Source organism: Microtus oregoni, unplaced genomic scaffold, assembly GCF_018167655.1.
Source record: "Microtus oregoni isolate MIOR12 unplaced genomic scaffold, Mior012 000010F_ref0000083, whole genome shotgun sequence".
Classification (NCBI taxonomy): Eukaryota; Metazoa; Chordata; class Mammalia; order Rodentia; family Cricetidae; genus Microtus; species Microtus oregoni.
This window is the reverse complement of record NW_024543069.1, coordinates 22,756,969-22,780,734: the sequence shown is the minus strand read 5'-3', so window position 1 is coordinate 22,780,734 and position 23,766 is coordinate 22,756,969. Positions and strand designations below refer to the sequence as shown.

At 46.7% G+C, this 23,766-nt stretch overlaps 1 protein-coding gene across 1 annotated transcript in view; it reads left to right on the top strand.

Moving 5' to 3' along the window:
- The first annotated feature begins 2,059 nt into the window (after nucleotides 1-2,059).
- Smad9 (SMAD family member 9) overlaps nucleotides 2,060-23,766 on the top strand; it is a 41,633-nt gene continuing 19,926 nt past the window's right edge. Inside the window, exon 1 of the mRNA XM_041659178.1 lies at nucleotides 2,060-2,339. The gene's annotated coding sequence lies outside the window, so the exon portion shown is untranslated. The remainder of the gene's footprint in view (nucleotides 2,340-23,766) is intronic.

The window sequence follows — 23,766 nt, the reverse complement described above, 5'->3', positions numbered from 1 at the left end:
TAAAAGTCATGCAGAGAGGTGGGAGGGGTGGGCAGGGCGCAGTTACAGCTGTGAGCAGAACCACTCCAAAGCCGGGCCAGATGCAAGGTGTGAAGATATACAGAGCCGAGACTGGGCTGATGACCTTGCTGACTGTAAGCCAGCTTTCCGTCCCTGTGACAACTGGAGCAGCGCTAAGCCTTACTTGGGCTGGTGGTTTCTGAGGGGTTGGCCCTGCTTGTTTGGTTCTGTGGTCAGAGCATGTGACAAAAGAGGGCTGCCCACTTCACGACTGTCTGAAAAGGAGTCGGGGCACCTATATCCTCTTTGGTTTTACGTTGCCAATAACCCCTGTAACTCTGCCACTCTGCTTCCCAACAGTGCCACATGCTGGAGGCCCGGCCTTTCATATATAAACTGGGGGCTGTTTCACGTCCCAGCTAGAGCACCGCGCACGTGACAGATGCGGGCAGAGGAGCAGACAACCCAGGGAGCTCAGTCTGCCTAATAGGAATACTCTTCCAGAAAAGGGAGATTTTAGCTGTGGTTTTTAGATCCCTAACCAAAATCATAAGGGAATTGCCACCAAATCTCAACTGCTGACATTCTGGTCTCATGTATGTTTCCATACCAGAATGCTTTGGTGGAAAAGAAATATGTTTCTATTAAAATGATCCAAAAATGACAGAGGAAGACAGATCAGAGATGAGAGTTCTCATAACCAGGCAGTTAAAAGAATCAGCCAGCATGAGTGTTCTTTCCCAGGGCTGGTATTCGCTCTTTCTTGAACCTCACCGGGTTTTTCTGTTTTGTTTCCCTAGCTTTTTAGAGAGTAATGTCCAGGGGGCTGGAGAGATTAAGAGCACTGCCTGTTCTTCCAAAGGTCCTGAGTTCAATTCCCTGCAACCATCTGTAATCAGATCTGGTGCCCTCTTCTGGCCTGCAGACATACATTCAGACAGAATACTGTACACATAATAAATAAAACCTTTAAAAAAAAAAAGAGTAATGTCCAGAAAAGGCAGAGTACATATATTCAGAGGTCTGGCCCACTCCTACCACCTGAGAATTCTGTGAATTCACAGCTTCCATGGCAGAAGCATGAGCCAGCCCATCAACACTCTGTGTTCCCGTGGAAGGGGGAAACTGATTGGATCAGTTCTTTCTTTAATATCATTTCTGGGTTAGGTGGTGCTGGGCCACAAATTATCAATTCAGAGAATCAAAGTACTTGCCTCAAAGTGCGCACAAAACACGTCCCTCATCCAGCCCATGACTTTCATTGGTCCCCACCACTGGTCAGTATTACTTCTGAGGTTTCTTCTTTCCCAGAGCAATCTCAAACCTAACACCTACAACAGGGCATATGGGCCAGCTTTCAGTCTGAAGTCACAGCATTATTGAAACTTCCGCGATATATTTTAAGCAAAGCCCTCTTCGGCAACCCTTGGATGGTGTTTCAAAAGCAGCATGTTCCAGAAAGTGGTGGTTTTAGGATTAGGAAAAGAAGTTCAACTGAGAACTTTCCCTTACATTTCCAAGGTGCCTTGGCCTCTTGAAGGATGTGTGCAGGGGGTCTGACCGAGGTGGCCCTATGCCATGCTCTGTCTCTTTGAAAACCTTTACGGTTTGGTGGAGGAACCAAAAGCCTTCAGCACACCGGTACTGCTTCCCAAGTGACATTTTAGAAGCAGTCGATCTAGGGGACAGCCAGGCCACTGGACAGGAAGGCTCCTTGTGCCCATGATGTATATATCTCGAGAAGATTTGATAGTATGTATTATACACTAGGTAAGAAATCACAGCCCACACCATTACAGGACTGGTTTAAAACTCCACTCGCCACTCAGCTCAGTCAGATTTTCTTGGGCCGGTGCCAGGCAAGTCATGCCTCGGATACAGAGATAAGGAACAGCCAGCCAGTAAATGTGGCCTCTAGGGACTAGGACTCAGCGCGGCTGGCAAGCACGGTTGGTGGTCCTGTCTGCCTCTCAGAGGGACGGCCCCCTCCCTCCGCTGCCTGGCTTCCAGGTGGGGAGGACACTTCCGGGGATGACCTGGGGACCCCGCTAGCCCTGAAAGCCCTCTGCAACCGCGATGCGCTGGGCGGGCGGGTGCGCAGCTCGGCGGGGCGGGGAGCGCGGCGTGGCCAGGGCGCACGGCCCCTCCTGGCTGGGGCTGCGCGCACGGCCGCCTGGCGCCCTTCCAGCGCGGCGCACTCACGCGGGCGGCCGAGGAGGAGGCTCCAGCCTGACTGACGCCTCTGGAGCCGCTGTCTCGGTCCCGCCGCCGCCCGGCCGGGCCCTGCAGCTACCGCGTAGCCCGGGTGCGCGGGGGCACGCGTGGCACCGCACGGACAGGTAAGCGCTGCCATGCAGCGAGCGTGGGCACTCGGGAGGTCCCTAAGGTCCTCGGGCGTGGGGCTTGGCTCTCCGTGGAGCACGGGTGGCGTGTGTAGTGTGCGAGGGCTCCACGGCAGTCTGGGCACCTAGGACTCATCCCGGGGGACGCATGGCCCGGGGCGTGGGCAGGGATACGGGGTGCGCGTGGGCCGAGTGCAGAAGGATGCACACTGTCCTGCACCCAGGGACAGGAGTCCTGGAACCCAGCTCGGGAAAGTAGCCCTTTGCTGGGGGGTGGGGACAGTAGAGGGGCGAGTGTGAGTGTATGTAAGGTAGTCTGGGGGAGGTTTTAAAACTCCAGGGCGCCCTTGGTCACGAAGGCTTATTTCATACTCCTGTAATTTTTTTTTTTTTTCTTCTCTGCTTACCTTTGAGGCACACACAGTGAGAGAGAGAGAAAAAAAAGTTAGGAATGTTAAGTGTCTGTAGCTAGCGTTTGGGTTGTGTTTGTCTTCTCCCGGGCCTACCATTGGGTGCCAGCGCTGCGCAGACGGGAGGGGGCGAGGTGGGGACAGATGCAGGCGACTGACTGACGCCGGCCTTGTGATGGGGAGGAGGAGCGTGGGGAGCCTTCTTATGGGTGGCTAATCGCCACACGTCTTCTTACTCCTTCTCTTCCCTCTCTCCCTCCGACCGTGGCAATTGAAAATGATAGTTTTGAGGTCCTCCGTTGGGGTATTTCTTGGCTAGAACTGGTAATCTTGAGAAATAACCTACAAATGATGTGGCTCTCGTTTTGGAAGCAAATTGTATGTAATTCGGTTGAATGCACGGCACGGAACACTAGGAATTACTTTTAGTGGACCCAGTTTACAATGACGGTGTGGTGGCTTGCTGGTTTCCTGTAAAAATTTAGCTAGCAGGGAAAGAAGAGGATAGCGGTAAGGTCTTTGGCCCTTTAATGATGCCCCTTCCTAGGCAGTTCCTCGGGAATATTTGTGGTCGTGACATGTCCTAGCATGCCTGTCAATGAGAGGGAATGCCCTAGGAAGTTTGCATTTAGAAACTGTTCATCTATATTTAAAAGGGAAATAAAAATACAGCCCAAACACTCTACAGCAACTGACCAGGATCCAATGCTCTGCTTGTAGGAAGTCTGGGGCACACGATGTTGGCTCACTTTCAAGTCTGTGGTTGGTAATCCAAGGACATCACAGATAAGAAACCGGTGTGGTAGTTTATAAACAAGGAACATTTAAAATACGATAAGACTACCGAAGCGTCAAATATTATTTCTGCAAATAGTTTCTAGTGGTAAGGCTCCTTCATGGAAAGGCAGCTTCCTGCAAGCCGGCCTTTGCTGGATCTGCCCTGACACTGCCAGTCCCCACTTTTAAGCTTGAGCAGCTGGCTTTGTCAGGGTGCCCCCCCCCCCCCAGGTTTGAGCTGTGCTTAGGAGAATGCCTGCAAAGTCTAGACCCAGCTAGCTCACTGACCATTAGTGGGTTCTAAAAAATCAATGACAAATTAAGGTTAACCCCTTAAGCACTTGCCAGGCCTTTTAAGCAGGAGACACTTGGTGTTTTCTTTATCAAATATTTTCCTCCTATTTTACATATTTCATAGTTAATGAGCAAATCACCAGTATTAGCTACTGTGTCTCTGATAACCTAAGATGTAGGAAGAAAAGCGTTTCCATTCTGTCTTATAAAAAACTTTATAAATATCGAAGCCCTGAATGAGGGGTAAATTTGTGTATCCTTTCTGATCGTGTGGTCGAATTGGAGGGAGAGGAGCAAAACAAACAAACAAGAAAACCCCAAGAAATTATTTTTTCACATAAATAAAACAATTTGATATCAGTTTCATAGATAAATTGAATTCTGGTGAATGAAAGCACACTGTACTTTGCCCAGTTGGAGAGAGACGGCCACCGCATCATTAAGGCAGCTGATGGTATCTGACCTTCCCTCTACTACAAGAAAACAGTTTCATCATGGTCTGCTTTAATACGCTCTAAATCATACTTATCCAGGGGTATGCCCCGGCGGTGGGAAGGTCAGGGTTATAAGTGTTCTTGGTTTTTATTTTTCAAAACATATGACGTTAAGCCCTAACATTTTCAACAAAAGCTTAGAGCAGACTCCTGTTTATTTCTTGAGCACTTTTAGGGACTCAGGAGCAGGGGCATAGGCAGAGTAAACCAATGAGCTGGTTGTAGGTTGAAAGCATGAATCTCCTCAAATTGTTGTAATTCTGCACAGGTGGGTTTGTATTCCCTTTGTGACCGTTGCTAGTGAATTAGAACGCCGTCCTAAATCCAGGGTGGCACACTCATACATCCCTCATTTTGGCGGTGTGAGCAGGCAGTGTGTGCTATGTGAACCTGGCGAATGTCTGTGTAAGAATAGGGACAGAGTTAAAATGAACAAATACACTCTGGCAACGAACTAGCCCTTAAAGGCAAATGTTCCTCTAAAGCAGGTCTGTGCCAGCTGAGATCGTTAGGATGTAAAGATAATTGCCAGCATTAGATGTCATCGGGGCTGTGAAAACCGTGTTCATCTTGATGCCTCTTCGCCCTGGTAGCACCTGAGCCCCGGGACCCCTTGTCTGACTCACAGGGGGTGTCCTCTTCCAGAATTCCTGTCTCACTGCAGATTCAAGAGTGAGTTACGGCTCTGCGTGCATCCCTAGGCTTCCCTCTCATCTGCCAGTGTCTTGAGCTTCGGCTCAGGCCCGGGATGCCTTCCCTTCTGTGGACTCTGGTCTTGTGCTACCTCCAGGGGCTTTTTCTGGGCTCTCCTCTCCGCGGTGGTGGGCCTGTCTTTCTAGGAGCCCTTTGCATCTCCTGCTTTGCTTACTGTTATTTCTCCTCCTCAGGTGATCCTTACAGGAGGGGACCCTGTCTCCTGTACCCTTCTTGTTTCTCTACTGCTGACGGCAGTGCTCTGCTCAGCCTTCAGTCAATAAGTAGTAATTAAATGAAAAACTCTCTTGATTGAACCTGTGGTCCCTTCTGAAATAAAATCTATAAAAGCACTTCACCCATAAACTAGGTCGATCTTTCGAGAAGCCGGTGTTGAAGTGGTGAGCGTCAGCCCAGACGGGGAAGCATTCTGAGCTCAACCCACCCCTGATGCCCCCTCCATGTGCTTCCCCCCCCCAAGAATGCCGCCGCTGAGTGTTATAGTCAGGAAAACTCCATAATAACTTACTGCATTAACAATTTTCCGTATCATATTCAATAATTTTAAAAAAAATCCAGGTTTTAATACAATACAACCACTAATATAAAACTCTAATATGATTTTAACGAAAAATTGCCAACACAATCCACTGTTGGCCCCTCCCTCTTTGCAAAGCCACATCAAAATTGCCAGTGTCTTAGTGTGTATTTGATTGGAGCTTTGGCCTTGTTAGAACTGGATGCTAAAGGGCCTTTAATATCCACCAAGTTCTGATCAGCAAACCCAAACTGCACGGCGGTAGGAGAACTAGAATCTGCTTAAATGTCGGAACTAAAAGACACATTTAATTGTACGTTTTTAATTGGAAAGCCCCAATTAACTCCCAGTCAATTTCACAAGAATCCAAGAGAGTGTGCTTTTTTTTTTTTTTATTTTTGGTTTTTCGAGACAGGGTTTCTCTGTGGTTTTGGAGCCTGTCCTGGAACTAGCTCTTGTAAACCAGGCTGGCCTCGAACTCACAGAGATCCGCCTGCCTCTGCCTCCCAAGTGCTGGGATTAAAGGCGTGCGCCACCACCGCCCGGCTTGAGAGTGTGCATTTTAAAATTTAAATCCAGTTTGCTGTAAATCAGAGGTCCTGGATATTGAGAGAGGGATTGTGAATGTGCCCAGGACGAGAGCTGCAGCCCTTCAGAGGTCGCGACAGGGAAAGCCGTGTGCTTCTCTGCCCTTGTTCTGAAGCCCATATTTAGTTTAAAGAGAAGGAGTGTAACCCATGAGATAAATGCCAAGGTGATTTACATAGCTCTGTTGTTTTTCTAATCAGTTTGAGTTGCTAATAAAAATGTTAAATATGAAATTTTCTCTCTTTCTTCTCTCTCTCTCTCTCCTCTCTGTTTGCCTCTCCTCCCCTCTCCATCAAATTCACTGTGTTTTTTTTTCTTTTCGTCTGTTTCCCTCTCTGCCTCACTCTCTCTGCCTTGCTTTCTTCTCTTCTCTGTCTCTCATCTGTTTTTGTCTCTCTTCCCCCTCTGCCTCCTCCCTCTCCCATATCCCCCTCTCTCAGTTATTTGAGAATCTCATACATGTGATTCGATCATATTCATCCCTCCCCAGCCCTGCTCAGAACCCCCCTCCTCTCTACCCACCCAACTTTGTGTCCTCTTTATCTTTTTAGCCCATCATCTCCAGTTTGTGCTGGACGCGTGGCCTCCACTAGAGTGGATGGACCTATGGAGGGCCACACCTTTAAAGAAAACTCACTGGTCCTCTCCTGAATCTGTGTATCAGCTGCCAATCAAGATCTCCTCAGCTAGGGATGGGACTTCACGCCCCCTTCTCCTTTCCATACAGGGATTTTTTTTTAAATAGTGTTTTGCCATGTGTCCCAGGCTGGCCTCACATTTACAGCGATCCTCCTGCCTCAGCCTTTCAAGTGTGTGCCACCAGATAAGGCTGAAGTGTAGTTAGCATCCTGATCACTTACAAGACCGTAAGTTCCGGTGACTGTTCACAGGGGGTTTGGAGATGGTGGTCTTAGGAACACTAACGGAACAAGGGCTTAAATACTGATTCAGAAAGGGCTTTCTAGACAGAGGGGGTCTTTTGCCTCCAGACCCAGCCTTCATCCGTAGACTATCTCCCTTTACACCGCCTAGTGCTTTTGCCTTGAATCCCCCCGAAGCCTGTTCTGGGCTGAGTTGCATATGTGTTTCGTGTGCTGTGGAGAGCGCAGAGCAGATGTGCAGAACTTTCTTACGGCATGCTTATGTGTGACGCATGTTCCACTGAAGCCTTGTTTCTTACACTGCGGGAGCTAATGTTGTCTGCCTGCTGCAGCACCATCCTTCAGAAAACAGTGACGACCCAGGCGAGGATTCGGAGTCTACCTATTTTCTGCTTTGTGCTAGGATATTTGGCCTCTCTCATTCATACTTCATTATAAATTAATGAGTTCATCTTTTTGTTTGCTGAGACTTAGTGAGGAATGAGTTGGCATTTAGGGGGAGCAGGGAAAGGGCAGGTAATTTTAAAGCTAGGACGCTCATACAGTCGGGGCAGTGTGAGGCTTAAAAGGGTAGGGAGGCGAGCCTCTAGAAGTAGATTGTTAGGTGTTTGGCTTGGCATTAGCAGAGTACAAGGTCCCTGGGTCACAGCAGGGTCTTAGACTGGCCGAGGAAATAACCTCAATAACTATCTGGCCTGTTGGATGTCACAGAACGTATTTGTAAGGGGGATCACCAGGAGTGATGAGTGGCAATGGCCGGGAAGGCAGTGCGGAGCCCAAACCAGCAGCCGTGAAAAAGGACCACGAGAGAATGTGCCACGTACGCAAGATTTTTTGGTCTCACGAGCCTGTCTCTTGACTTGTTTTTGTCACCCTTCTCTGTTGTCTAGTGGCAGCTGAGCTTCATTCTCAGGAGTGTGAATTGGCTCAGGCGTTGCCATATGGATACAAAGCTCTGAGGACGTGAATGCTTCCCTATGGCCTATTGACTAATCGTGTGTTTGCTCAAACTGGCCACCAGGTGCTGGCTGTGTTTGTGAACAGCTGGCGCCTGAGTGTTCAAGAGATGTGGCCGCCTCATTGCTTTTTATTGTGATTATATCTAAGCCACTGGTAAAATATTCTGTATAAAGGGTCTGGTTTTTGAAAAAAAAAACAGATTTTTTTTGTGTTGATTTTTAAATGTGAGGATTTTGTAAATGCAGCTTCCGCATGCCTGCCTGTGGGGTGGGGAGGTAGTGTGCTTCTGCATGCCAGTGTGTGGGGTGGGGAGTAGTGTTGATACTTTTCAACTTCATTTACCCTATAACTACTGAATCCAAATTGCTTATGAGACACCGCCCCGCCCCCAACCAGGCAGGGGATGGGGACATTCCACAAAATAAGAAACAACATAATAAATAAAATGCTGGACTCTACAGACAAGTTCACAAGGAGTGAAGGAGAGCAGAAAGGCAGATGCCAGGATGGTACTCCAGGGACCCAGAGTGGAGACCAGGCCTGAGCTAGGACCTGGTCAGAGAGGCCTTATTTCTGTCAATCAGTCAATCAATCAATCAATCAATCAATCATCTGTCTGTCTGTCTGTCTATCAGTCAAATCATCTATCTATCTATCTACCAATTATCTATGTATCTATGTATCTATCTATCTATCTATCTACGCAGTGGGCAGCAGTCAATGTCAAGATGTAGGAATTATCAAAGTGCTGAGAATAAGGGACTGAGGGCTCAGCTTTGAGCAGTACATCCATATTTAACCCCCTACCTTACCGCACCAAGACTCAGGGACCATCATGGAGAGAATCTAAGATCATAGGATGGGGCAGAGTGCTGTAAAAATCTGGTTTTCTAGAAATGGTGTGACTGTTGGACTCAGGAGCTCACGGTGTCTGCGGTGCACAAGAAGGTCAATCCCACTGAAATCCCAGCAAGGATAGAGTAGATGATCTCAGAGCCCCAGCTCTTACTAAAGAGCTACAGGCAGTGGATAGTTCCTAAGGGAAAGAGAATCTTTCATTTTAGGGAATGTGGCCACTCCTGGGATTCCAATGCTCCAGTGAATGACCCCATACTCATGAACTTGTGGGCAGCACTAGCAGCGTTTAGTGGGTTATGTTAAAAAGATCCAGAGTTGAAAAGCAGATATGTTATAAAGCATGTTGGATTACAAGAATAAAGAAAAATGTTAAGGATAGTAACAGGGCTGAAGAGAAGGCTCAGTGGTTAAGAGCTCTGGCTGCTCTTAACCAAGGACCTGGCTTCAATTCCCAGCGTCCACTTGGCAGCTCAAAACTCATCAGTAACTCCAGTTTCAGGGGATCTGATGCCCTCTTCTGGATTCTGTGGGCACTGCAGGCATGTGGTGCACAGATACACAAGCAGGCCAACATTTGTACATGTAAGTAGAAATAAACGAAAATTGTTATAATCCTAGACAGTGAGATTCATTAATGCCCTGTCCAGTTGCGGTCTGTTTGGATTTCTTTCTATTGTTCTCGGGTAGAACTTCATCGCTGTGTATATGAGTTCTCAGTTCCTCCAGGTTCGAGAATATAAATACGAGTAAACTAGAAGGTCTGAAAAAAAGAGAGATTTTTGTAGAAACCCCTGTGAGAATGTCATGACTCTGAGGCAGGGGGATGGTGTGGTTCACTGCTTCTTTCTGGAGGTCACTATGGTTTGTTGCCGTGACCTCTACTTTCTCAAGTGTAAGTTTGAATATCCTTCAGGGAGGTTTGAAACAAACCACTCCAGGCGTCTGGCCAGGCGTCTCTGCCGACAGCTGGATAAAGTCTTTTCGTCTGTGCCCATGGATGCCTCCTACTCGGCCTCCTTGGGATGACTAAAAGATTGCAGAGTTTAGGAACTACATCTCATCTTGAGCCCCTCAGCCCTAGCAGAGGCGCAGGTCGTCCTTGATCGCCCAAGTTTAGGTTCTGCCTTCATCTCCCTTCCTTATCTTTTCTAGTGGCTTAGGGGTGTGGGCTGTAGTGGGGAGAAGGGTATAGGGATTCAGGGCTAATCCTCAGACAAGGAAGAACTATTTAAATTTAACCTGTGGGCAAAACCAGAACATTCAAGGGGTTGGACTAGGAAGGCTACCTAGGGGGACAGGGAAGACCGTTTGAGGTGATGTCACGTTTCTGATGGCCATACGGACACTAGCGGGTCAGGTGTTCTGACAGTGGAGCGCCACCACTTCTGGGCTTCCCAGGATAGCGTCTATCACATGGTTTATTAGTGAATCGTTTGTTTGAGTCAACACGTCACGCTGATGCCAGGCTGGTCTTGAAATCGCTGTCTTCCTGTTTCAGACTCCCAAGTGCTAGGATTCAGGCACATACTATCTCATGTGAGTTATTAATGATTCCATCACCCTTCAGGCGGCCAGGAAACTCAACACACACACATACGCATCTGTTTAAAGACATTAAAAATCCTATTTATAGCCATTTAAGCCTTTACAAGGATTCACTTTCAAGTTAGTATTCTGTATAATACCTCTTGAAACAGATAAAGTATTAAATGCAAATGCCCAAAAGTAACTGTATGTGTTATGTAAGTTTGCCTTTTAAAGAAATTTATTGTATGAAACTAGCAAAGCCACAAGTTTTAGGGTGGACCCTGTACTGATTACATGAGATTTAATGAAGCAACAGTTCATGTCATTGATAAAACTGGACTTGGATTTTCACACCCCGCATGGTGATGACTTTGAGGAGACTCCCAGCCTTTAACAAAGACAGGGGTGAAGATGCTGTGGGAACCCAGTGGGTAGGAGGGAAGCTCGCTGCTGCTGCTGCTGCTGCTGCTGCTGCCGCCGCCTCCGCCTCCGCTGCCACCACCTGAAGGCCACTGGGGAGGGTTTCCAGGAAGTCAGCTTCCCGAAGGAGGAGCAGAGGAGGGTGCCAGGAGGCCAGAAGAGCTTTCGAAGCTAAAAAACATCAGTGCACGCTCAGCTTCACTGTGTTTGTTAGAAAATACGTAAAGTAGATAGTTCAGAGTAAAAATCGGGGGCGGGGGGGGGGGGGGGGTCAATCAGTGCAAACGTAGCCCTTTCAATCCCAACCTAAAGAAACAATGGTGATCCTGTTGTGCTGTCAAGGCGCAGCCAAGGGTCACGTGGTCTGCAGGCAGCGCTGCTGTGGATGAGAATGGAATCCAAACATTAGGAGGATGCAGGAACAGTTGCACGGGACATCGGGATTTGGTGCCCTCCTGAATGTGGGGTCGGGGAAAGGAAGACAGTGTGGTTTGCACATGAGTGACCGGGACTTACTGGCTCCGCACGTGTTCCAGCTCAACACCTGGCAAAGGGTGGCCAATTTCCAGCAGCGGCACACTTCGTACCCAGCCCCTGCAAGGGAATCTCCGGTTCCTCTCTCAGTCTACTGCTCAGCAGGGTTAGAGGTCACCAGACAACTTCATTAAACTGAGCATTAAAATAATCACAGTACCTATATAAGTAAAAACAAATAAAAATAAATTTATTTATTTATTTATTTAGGTTTTTCAGGACAGGGTTTCTCTGTAGCTTTGGAGCTTGTCCTGGAACTAGCTCTTGTAGACCGGGCTGGTCTTGAACTCACAAAGTTCCCGATGCCTCTGCCTCCCGAGTGCTGAATTAAAGGCATGAGCCACCACCTCCCGGCTAAAGTGTGTTTTTAGATGAGCTTCAAATATTCTTGTACTTAATATTGTAGTGTAATGTAAATTGGGTTGAACCCATAATTATATTCCGGTGGTCAGCTCTGTTGTCCTATTTCAGGAGAGATATAGAGTCAGTTTTAAGAAAGAATGAAGTTCAGACTGTGTGGATCTTCCCATGATGTTTTAGAGGTTCTGGAATATTATTGGCAACCGTAACCACCAAACTATTACTCTAAGAAGAAATGTGTATTTCTGCCCCCCTCCCCGCCGCCCGAATACATAGAGTTGTCTTAGAGATGTTTTTAGTATATTATTTTAACTGGAAAACATTTTTAAAAGATTTATTTTTTATGTGTATGACTGTTTGCTTACATGTATCTCTGTGCACCACATGCATGCAGTTCCTATGGAGACAAGAAGAGGGCACTGGCGCCCCCGGAACAGGAGTTATGGACAGTTTGAGCTGGCAGGTGGATGCTGGGAACAGAGCCTAAGTCCTCCACCAGAGCCATCTTTCCAACCCTGGTTGAAATCCTAGAGTTTGCATCATAAGGCAAACTGATATGGAGAAGAAAAGGCTGAGCATTATTGACTGAGGCTGTATAAAGTTGCTGCCAGTCGGTTCTGAGATAGAAAGCAGGTCTCATTAAAAAAAAAAAAAGACTCTCTCTGGGGTTCAGTGCGCAATTCCTCCTTCCCTCGGTGTTGAAGCAAATGTTATTTTTAAAACGGTACTTTGCTCTAAACCCCAAACCACCGCCCTCAGAGGAAATTGATATGTTTACATGAATCTGCATTTAGTGGAGGAAAGGCTCTGAAGGGCAGGCAGAGAGCCAGGGCTCCTGAGCTGGGCTGTCCTTCAGAGAGCAGCTTTGAGAGAGATTAGCCCACAGGGCCGGTTATCTAGAAGATTCCTCAGCATTTTACGTCACCGGCTATTCAGATTTCTACGAAACCATGACACGTTATTTTACAATAATTAATATTGATTAAAAACCATTTCTAATTCTGGCAGAGAAAGGGAGAGAAAAGATCTTGAAGGGTAACAGAGCATATCGTTTGACACTTGGAATGGACTCTTTCTTTTTCATGATAAAAAAAAATATATACGTTTACTATTTAACCATTTTTGAGTTTAAACTTGGTGGCCTTACGCATACTCATACAGTGAACCCGTCGCCACTGCCTATCTTCAGAACGTTTCTTCTCAAACTAAACTTCGATGCCCGTTGAGCAGTGGCTCCCATTCCCCTTCCGTCCCCCTCGGGTCATCTCCCTTCTGTGTACCGTCTTGATGACTCTGTAGATATTCCACTCGGGTTGATTCCTTAGCATCCTTTGTGTCTGCTTCACGTTGCTAAGCAGTGTCTCCAAGGCTCAGCTACATTGCACAGTTTGCCTCTTCCCTGCTTGTGACCGCAAAATGGATACCTCCGGGGTGTGCGCCACCTCTGTTTACCCGTTCGTCTCTTGATGGACATTCACTGGTTTCCACCTCTCAGCCATTGTGAATCTAACTGCCATGAACTCCAAGTGCTTGCTTTTGACTTAGGGTGCACACCTAGGATCGGTTGTCATATGGTAACTTTGTGAACAAGGCTAAGCTTGTCTGTGATAGCCAAGTTGTTTTCCATTCCCACCCACAGGGCTGAAGCCTCAGAGCCCCAGCTCACTTGGGCACTTTCCGTTTTGTTGGTAGTGGCAGTTCTGACAGGGGGAAGCCACCCCTTTCTGTGTTTTAATTGTGTCTTCCCAGTGATGCTCATGCATCTTGGGCTCATTTGTCATCTTGTATCCTCCTTGAACAAATGTGTATTTAGAGCTAGGGGTGATGGGCGGAGGGACCTGCCAAGTTCCAGTTACCTGAGAGGCTGAAGGGTCATTTAAATCTATGAGTTCAAGGCCAGCCTAGTCAACAAAAGACTCTGATTCAAAAGAAAACAAGGAAGGAAGGGGGAGGGGAAGAAGGGAAGGGAAATAAATGTTTAAGTGCTTTCTCCACTTTTGCTTTGTTTTGTTTTTTGTTTTTTTTTGTTTTTTTCTAGACAAGGTCTCACCATGTAGCCCTGACTGTCCTGGAAGCTCTTTGTAGACCAGTCTGGCCTTGAATTCACAGACTACCTCTCTTCCCGGCAGCAGCAAGAATTTTTAAAACCTGGTTTCATTTCTTCTTGTGAAGTATTGATATATTGGGTAGTTTTTCTGAAAGTCCAATTGAAAACACCCCCAAACCCAAAGACAGCAAATAATAAATATCAGACATAATTAAGTAGGACCATTAGCAGTGATAGATTTTGGAAAGAACAGGTTAAGGGGGGGGCAGTAATAAGAGTAAGGTTGAGGGGCTGGAGAGATGGCTCAGTGGTTAAGAGCATTGCCTACTCTTCCAAAGGTCCTGAGTTCAATTCCCAGCAACCACATGGTGGCTCACAACCATCTGCAATGAGGTCTGGTGCCCTCTTCTGGCCTGCAGACATACACATAGACAGAATATTGTATGCATAATAAATAAATAAATTAAAAAAAAGTAAGGTTGAACCAATTGCCATTGAAGAATAAGTCTCTATGAGGGCTTCCTCAGCTCGACTCTGTTGACTGTTAGATCCAGATCATTCCTGTTTAGGGGCTGTCCTCTGCATCATAGAGCATTTAATAGGATCCTTGGCTTCTAGCCAGTAGATAGATCCCAGGGACATCTTCCTTCCCTAGTTGTGACAACTAAGATGTCTTCAGCTTCCAGCTTTCCCCTTAGAAGCAAAACAAAACCCAAAACAACAATAACAACAACAACAACAACAACAACAAACTGTTGTCTTCCCTCCTTAGGAACGGAGACACGTGTGGTGAGAGGAGCTGGGTTATCATAGCAGCTGGCAACAAAGGTGTCCAAACAAGGGGCTCCAGTGTAAAGAATATGCCAGAACCAGCCGTTAATATTTTTGAGCATCCGTTGTGTCTTGACACCAACAGTTGGTGTTGTCATTATGTCAGTGATTATGTACATGGGTTGAATGCTACCGATGGGTAAGATAATCACTACCCATAGAAAGCTTGACACCGGAATGTGTGCAGGATACACAGCATCTGGGAATGCCACAAAGGCTTGTGATATCTGAGCTGGCTTGGAAGGGTGTCCATTGTGTAGGGTTAAGTCAGCCCCTTTAGGGGGCGGGGTTTGCCTCGGGCGAATGCATACTGATAAATGGGCGCGCAGGAGGCGGCTCCTCCGGTTTTTCCTTTTTTTCCTGCCTCCTGTGAAACGGCTAAGCGGAAACCTCGGTTCTGTAAGTTTGTTTAAACATTAAAACTGGCCGGGCGGTGGTGGCACACGCCTTTAATCCCAGCACTCGGGAGGCAGAGGCAGGCGGATCTCTGTGAGTTCGAGACCAGCCTGGTCTACAAAAGCTAGTTCCAGGACAGGCTCCAAAACCACAGAGAAACCCTGTCTCGAAAAAAAACCAAAAAAAAAAACATTAAAACTGTATATATATTCTTTAATATCTGCCTTTGCATTTATTTACTGCCGATACACCATTGCAGTGGGTTTCGCAGACACTCACTGACGTTTAGTTGTTGAGAGGAAGATCAAACCTGAAGCAAAGTTCTATGCACAAGGGACTCAGAGTCTCTGGCTGAGGTGATTGCATGGGACGATTATACATTTCCCTGAGGATTAAGTAGAGTGGTTAGTGCCGATAATCCCGGAATAACGCAATTTAGAGAATGTGTGTACACTTCATACATTGTTTGAAATCGTCATCAGGGCCATGAGGTTCAGAGAGGATTCCCGTCACTGTCTGAGCCCTGCCTGGTTATGTAGACGACGCATTGATGATTTGCAAAGTTGTGCAGTAAAGAGACACGTTTGCATCCTCTGGTCAGCAATTTCTTTATTGCCCTGAAGTAGCTGTGTTGGAATGGAACCTAGAAACAGATGGGACCATATGGCTCCATTTGTGGGGTGACAATAGATTGCTTAATGTCACAGCAGCAATGTTTGCTGTTATGAAAAAAAACTACAGTTGTTCAGTGGCAGTTTTCATAAAAGATGTAAATTATTAATGACACGTGTCAGACTGCCAAAATTATTTACATTTGAAATTCTCTGCGCCGAGAAACACATGCATAAAGACTGCAGATGAATGCATTGCAGCTCACCACGGGGCAGCCGCGGCCCTTTCCTAACTGGAGTCTGTTCTTTTTTTTTTTTAAATTCATTTATTTATTAAGGATTTCTGCCTCATCCCCGCAACCGCTTCCCATTTCCCTCCCCCTCCCCCGATCAAGTCCCCCTCCCTCATCTGCTCGAAGAGCAATCAGGGTTCCCTGACCTGTGGGAAGCCCAAGGACTGCCCACCTCTATCCAGGTCTCGTAAGGTGAGCATCCAAACTGCCTAGGCTCCCACAAAGCCAGTATGTGCAGTAGGATCAAAAACCCACTGCAATTGCTCTTGAATTCTTGAATTCTCAGTATTCCTCATTGTCCGCTATGTTCAGCTAGTCCGGATTTATCCCATGCTTTTTCAGTCCTAGGCCAGCTGGCCTTGGTGGAGTCTGTTCTTTTGAGCAACAGCAGGGTTCAGTCACTGACTTGCTGTTGAGTTCAACTGAAACTGACGAAAGTGTTTACTGAAAATTCCGTTCAGAATTTTTTTTTTTTTCAAAAGGTCATGCTAGTACTTGTATGTTTTCTGATAGGGCTGTTCTTTGGACTCCTTAATGTGCAAAGCTCAAGGCTTCATTTGGTGACAGATCAACGTAAGGAAAACTTTTCTTCCCGCATGCTGACTAACTTTCTAGATGTCCTAGATTCGTGGATGTTTTCCTGGTAAGGGGTCGTGGGTCAGGCATGACTTATCTTGGAAAGTAGTGGCCCTTTTTTGCCCTGGATGTCTCCGGCAAGAATGAAACCCTTCAAGCCTAATCTTTCAAGTCAGTGGTACAATCAAGCCTCATTATTTAGTACACACACACACACACACACACACACACACACACACTACTGCTATCACCATCCTCAACCAAACCTCTTTACACCCCGCCCTCCTCGCTGTGCTAAACTAGCTTGAGGAGGTACAGAGCACACTCTCATTGCTTCATTTTTGTTTTGTTTTGCTTTTTAATTTCTTGAATTCTTTACGGAAGGCGAGAGTGTCAAGAACAGGTTGTCTGCGTGGCAGGAATGCGGTGGGTGCAGGGAAGAGCAGGCAAGGATGAACTTAACAGGTAGAAGCCTTAGGGTGGCAGTTGGTGCCCTTTTAGCTACACTGTTACCTCTGTTTCCAAAGAGATCCACTTGAGAAAACTGGCAGCCTGGAGGTGTCCGTCCCAGCTCTGGTCTGGGGAGTCAGGAAAGCTGTCCTTTGGGTGCCAGTTAATAGACTGTGGGTACTCACAGGCTGAGAACAGTAAGGAAAAACCATTATTACTGAGCTGGCACAGAAGTCTAGATCTGGAGTTAGTCACATTCTCTTCAATGTGATATAACACCTGACAGAACCATAGAGAAGGACTGGCTAGTAGCTGCTGACGGCTGAGGTTCCGGTCCATGGAGGCAGAAAGAGCTGGTTCATCACAGCTGCTCACATCATGGCTCTCAGGAAGCAGAGAGACAGAGCCTCAGCTAAAGAGCTCCTCTTTTTACTTCTTTAATCCCATCTATGTCCCAACATGGAATGGTGCCACCACTCCGTGTGAGCATCCCTTGCTTTGCCAGTTCTCTCTGGATCCACCTTACAGACATGCCCAGACACGTGCTTTATTGATAGCCCGAGCACTTCTCTGTCCATTCAAGTTGAGAATCAAGATTACTCATCTCAGATTCTCTTCACTGCCATCTATATTTCAAATAACCAATAAAAGTTAAGCCTAACAACATGACTCCCCCTCCCCACATGGAACCACTTAATAGGGCCATAAGTGGACCTGATGTCTGGATTATATTTTAATGTAATATTAAAAGCTTTGGAGTTTTATTGTATAGAAAATGCAGACATGATTCCTAGTTCTCAGTGGGGTTAATGAATGAAGTGCTATGAATTACTTGAAAAGGCTTCAGAGATAATTTTATGGGATTTTAATAAATAATAGTATATATTTGCTTCCCAAGAAATGTGTATTAGTGTGTACCTACATGCATGTATATGTAACATATACATGTAATGCCCATAGAAACCAGAAGAGGGCATCAGATCCTAGGGAACTGGAGTTACAGATGGTTGTGAGCATGTGGGTGCTGGGAAATAAAGCTGCCCTCTGCAAGATAAGCAAGTGCTCTGAATGGCTGAACCATCCTTTCAGCTCCAGCAACACCTTTGATGGTACCATGCCAGGCAAAACAGCCGCTCATTCTTTGAGGTACTTATTTTTCTCAGAAGACCAAAGTGGGAAAGAAATGAAGTTAAGTAAAATTTTAGTATGTTTATGTGACTTCTGTTTTGACCGAAAAAAAAAGTCCTGAATTTTAAAAAATTGTTTATTTTATTTTGTTAAATCTCTGTCCTCTGTATTGTGGAACCATCCTCCATGTTTGGGCTGAACCACAGAGAGAAGGGAAGTGGGGTAGTAGGAAGAGAAAGCAAAGTGTACATGTTTGCATTAGAGGGAAGCTCAGCTGCTCATAAACATTCAAGACTGTAAAACAGAACGCAGTCTGTCTGGGCCCACCTACAGTGAGGAAAAAGTTGAGTTGCTCATGAAACCAGCCTTAGTATCTACTGAAAGAATGACAGAGATCTGCTTTCACATTTGAACTAAGATACTCTGCACGGGCATCATCTGATATTTAGAGTAATACAGCTTGTCTTGTTTCTGGAAGCCATGCTGGCAACAATTTTTACAAGGGGCTCATTGACTCCAGCAGTAAAATAATACTGCCTGCTTACACAAAAGCTAGAACAGTTGTAAAGTTCTCGGAGTTGTAAGGGTGGTGGTGTTTTGATGGGCAAAGCGGTTATAATATAAAGTGTCTTCAGCACTAATTTGATTTGTTCTGCAGTCTGCTGACAATGGTCCTTCAGGACCCAAGGACAATATCCAGGCGGTAAGATGGACGCTATGTATTTTCAAGGTTAAAATTATATTTTGAAAGTAAAACGAGATCTCCTAATTCTTCTAACGGGCTTGCATTGATACGAACCAAAAAATTAAATACCACTTTGACAGTTAAAGTATTAAGTCTATTGTCAGCTCAAAGGGCAGTAAAGACCTAGGAAGTCTATTGTCAACTCAAAGGGCAGTATGGAAAGAAAGACCTAGGTAAGCATTTGTTGGATGGAAGGATATTTTATCTCTCAAAAAGCTGAATGGGAAACTGGTTTGGGGAGATGGACTCATACTTTTACACTCATTATGACTCACTTTGTAAGAGAAATAATCTTTCCCGAGTTTATATTTGTGGTAAACCCAGATTTTCATGGGTTAGATTTGCTTGGAGTCAAGACACCTTCTGTTGCCTAAGATCTGGTTTATTCTTCTTGGGGTTGCTAAGGTCCAGAATTTTTTCTAGGGCAATAGTTATTCACGAGTTTATAAACAATGAAGTAAAAATAGATTTCTAAGGGCCTCGAATTTGCAATTCATCGATCATTCATGTAGAAATACTTGGCCTGACTGCTTGCTGCCCTTGAGAATGTGGGATGTTTCCTAAACATGCTAAGAGTTATGGATATACCAGGGGGAGACAAAGACCTGCATTGTCAGGAATGTGAAGCCTATAAATTCGCTTGCATGTGAAATTTTCATCAACACACTCCATAATAAATCAAGTAGTACTTTTGAATCAGGTTTGAGTTAAGAGCTCCTGTCTGGGTTCTGCTATGAGTTAAAGGCATTGTGTTATTCTTCTGTTGAGTTTGGGCTATTTCGCAAAAATTTCTCGTGTGTGTGTGTGTGTATGCATGTGGACACCGTGTCCACTTTATTTTATATGTATGAATGTTCTGCCTTAATGTATGTAAGTGCCCTTGTGAGTGGCCAGTTTCCATGGAGGCCAAAAGAGGGCATCAGATACCCTGGAACTGGAGTAACAGATGGCTGTGAGCCTCTATGCAGGTGTTGGGAACTGAACCTAGAGCCTCTATAAGAGCAACAAGTGCTTTTAGCTGCTGACCCACCTCTCCAGCTCCCTTATCTTCTCACTGAATCTGGCTCACTAATTTAGCTGGGCTGACTAGTACGCCAGCGTGCTGACATTTTATGTGCTGCCTGGGGATCAGATCCTTCAAGGCAAGCACTTTACCACTGAGCCTCCGCCTGGGCCATGTTTCATTAGGTTATGGATAGGTGAGCATCCTTTTTTTTTTTTTTTTGGTTTTTCGAGACAGGGTTTCTCTGTTAGCTTTGGTGCCTGTCCTGGCACTAGCTCTTGTAGACCAGGCTGGCCTCGAACTCCCAGAGATCCGCCTGTCTCTGTCTCCTGAGTGCTGGGATTAAAGGCATGCGCCACCACCGCCCGGCATAGGTGAGCATTCTTGAGACATGCTCTGTCTCTGTGTAAGATGCTTGCTACCCACGATAGCCTCCTTCACACGTCTTACCTTGGGAAGGAAGTAAACGTGAAGCCACACTTTTGAGAAAATAGAATATATTTTTAAGGATTTGAGAGACCTAGTCTTACAGGTTTTCTTTTGGGTGTGTGCCTATGTATCCGTGTGTATGTGTGTCTGTGTGGGGAAGTGTGCATGTATATGTGTGTATATGTTTGTGGAAGCTCAGGTGGACATCGGGTATCTTCCTTGATTGCTCTTTGAGACAAGGTATCTCCTGGGCGGTGATGGCACATGCCTTTAATCTCAGCACTTGTGTGGCAGAGACAGGTAGATTTCTGTGAGTTCGAAATTAGCCTGGCCCACAAAGCAAGTGCAAGAACAGCTAGGACTATTATACAGAGAAATCCTATCTCAAAAAACAAGAACAAATAAACAAAAACAAACAAACAAAAAAAGAGACAAGGTTTCTCAGTTAACCTGAACATCACAGAACGGCTAGTCTGTGCAGTGGGCTCCAAGGATCTTCCTGTTTCTGCTCCCCCAGCATTGGGATCACAGGTTTATGCCGCTCTTCCAGCTTTTGTACAGGTGCTGGGGATTGGTCTGAGGTAGGATCTCTGGCTTGCTAGGCAAGCACTTTGCTAACTAAACTCTCTCTCCGCTCCCCACTCCTCTTAACCAAGCTGGAGCTCAAATCCAGGGCCATACCCAAACTAAGTCGGCATCCTATCTGTTCTGCCGAATTGTGCCCTCTTCTCTCTGGTCTTAACAAGAGCTGGATTAAGATCTGTGGGCTCCCAGTGCAACTAATCAGACGCCCCTTCAGGAAGTGCATGGGCGGGGCCGGATGAGAATCAACATTGATTAATAAAAAGTCTATTCAGGAAGAGGTCCAAGGATGGATTTTCTTCAGGAGCTCAATTGGTGCTTTGAGAAACCAAGGGCAAAGCACTCCCTGGCTTTCTGCACACCTTAGTCTCTACTGGGCCTTTTTCCAAGCAGGGAGAGATTTTCCAGCTAATAGAAAATGTGGATGTAAGGTCTTCCACCCTTCCTCCCCAGCCTCCTTTTCTTTCTCAAGACTAGGAACGCAGTTGGATTCTCTTGTATGTCCTAGCCCCTCTCTCAAGCTGTTCTGTGAACACGGTGCCCTGTTGCCCTTCCTGATTTCTTAGGGTGCTTCATGAGCAGATGCCCAGTGGCAGGCTCATCACAAAAATATATTTAAGAGTGTTGTGTTTTTCTTTTCCACCTGAGAGCCCTGCGTGTTTTAGGAGAAAGAGTGGCTGGTTTATATTTGACAGTCAGTGGCAGGGATGTGAGACTCTTAAGTGTTGAGTGTCAGCCTGAATGTGGTGTTTCTTTATATGCCAAGCCCCCACCAGCCTTCCCAGTTCTCCAATCCCCCCAACCCCCAAGTTCTCCAATTCTCCCAGCCCTCAGTTCTCCCCTACCCCCAGTCCTCCCAGCCCCCAACTTCCCCAGCCTTCCCAGACCCCTCAATTCCCTAGCTCCCCCCAGCCTTCCCCTACCTTGTGCCATAAAGAGGAGGGAGCCACTCATGCAGGGCCCAGACTTGGGACCAGGCAGAGAACTTGTTTTTTTGTTTTTTTTTTTTGTTTGTTTGTTTTTTGTCATTCCTCCATGTCTGTGTGAGGTCCTATGAAAGCCTCTCTCTTGAAGAAAGACAAGGCACAGTGCATGGATCCTGCCTGCCTGCTGTTGCTGCCCTGTGAGGCCCTCAAGACTTCCTCTGCAACTCTGTTGGTCACTCTCTGCTTCTGTCACATCCCCTCCACCTGCACATCGGTATCCAGTGGGACCACTCAAACTTAAGTTTATTTATCTCCTTTGCTTTTTAAGGCCATCAGGCAGCTTTTCCTGCCTAGAGTATGCCTGTTTTCTGCAGTTGCTTTCACTCTCCAGCCTGGGATGTCTCCAGCAGTCCCCATACCCACTCTCAGGCTTTCTGAGAAAGTCCCCCACCCCACTGTGACACATCCTTGACACTCTTGCCTTCAGTGCTCACGCCTTTGGCTTGTTGGCTGTCAGTGTGTCGTCAGCAGGTCCACACAGGTCCCTGGCTCCTTTGTCAACACCACTGTGTTTTCTGCGCCGTATTTCATGGTTTGATAATATCATTCGATAGTCAAACAAATGTCTGAGCTCCAGAAGGCCGAGGGCCGTATCTTCTGGGCATTCAGCAGGCTTTCAGAATAGAGGATACATTGAGACAAATGGGGGACTGAGTGGGAGCTGACAGCAGCCTCTCTGTCCCTGGCTTGTTACTTCTTCCTTTACTTATTTATTTATTTGTCTGTCTGTCTGTCTGTTTGTTTACTATTCTCTCATGCATTCCATCCCAACCTCCACGCCCCCTCCCTCCACTGCTTCCAGTCCCCTGTTGTGTTGCGTGTCCCCTTAGAATCATAGCTTATGGGGACTGACCGAGCCATTGAGCCACTGCAGGGATGGGGGGGCTTCCATTTTTCCTTCCTTCAGCCTGATCCTTTCTCCTTTGACTTCTGTTTCAGTCCAGCTCGGGCCAAGACTTGCATGCCCGTCTCCTGCGCTCTGTCTCAGCTTCTCGGGGGGGCGGGGGGGGGATATGCCCTTTGCTGCTTCATCCCCTTACCTTTGGGGTGCAAACCTGTTGCTGTAGCAAAAGCCTGGGTCCCACAGCAGGAATCCACGTGTGATGAAGAGTCCCCCACAACAATGCTCCCCGCGCACGCTGTCTGATGCCTTTCTCACACCCGCTTTGTTCTTGTCCTGTCCGCCCCAGTGTGTCGGCCGCAGCCAGCCTAAAAGCACTGCTGACTGCTCTGTTAACTTGTGTGAGATGCTCTGTGAAAACGATTTGATCAGGGGGCTGGAGAGATGGCTCAGTGGTTAAGAGCATTGCCTGCTCTTCCAAAGGTCCTGAGTTCAATTCCCGGCAACCACATGGTGGCTCACAGCCATCTGGAATGAGGTCTGGTGCCCTCTTCTGGCCTGCAGACGTACACACAGACAGAATATTGTATGCATAATAAATAAATAAATATTTAAAAAAAAAAAGAAAACGATTTGATCAGCCGATGTGATCAGAGATCTGCATGTGCGCAGTGAACTGTTTCTGAGAGCAGCTCCTAGCGCATCCTCAGCTCTGGCCATGAGTAGGCATTTGCGGCAATGTTTGAAGATGGGAGTTCAACCTAGGTTGAGCATGGCGTGTTTAAACGTCTTTTGAAAAGAAACAGTGACGTCCTGGAATGACAGTCTCTGCACTGTGTCCTTGAGGAAGGGTTTCTCAAGGGTTCCACTTACATGGTCCTTTGGGATGATCTGGGGTTTGGGATCATGGTCTGGCAGATCCGTCTCAGGATTTTGAGACCTCATCTTTTCAGAGTTAAAAGACAGACTCTTGCAAGGTGGCCAGGTTAGTGCAAATAGAAGTCAGTAACCCGCCAGGTGTGGTAGTGCACACCTTTAACCCCAGCACTCGGGAAGCAGAGGTAGGCAGATCTCTTTGAGGTCGATGCCAGCCTTGTCTACATAGCAAGTTCCAGGGCAGCCAGAACCACAGTGAGAGCGGGAACTGAGGCCTTTCCGGAGCTGTCCTGGCT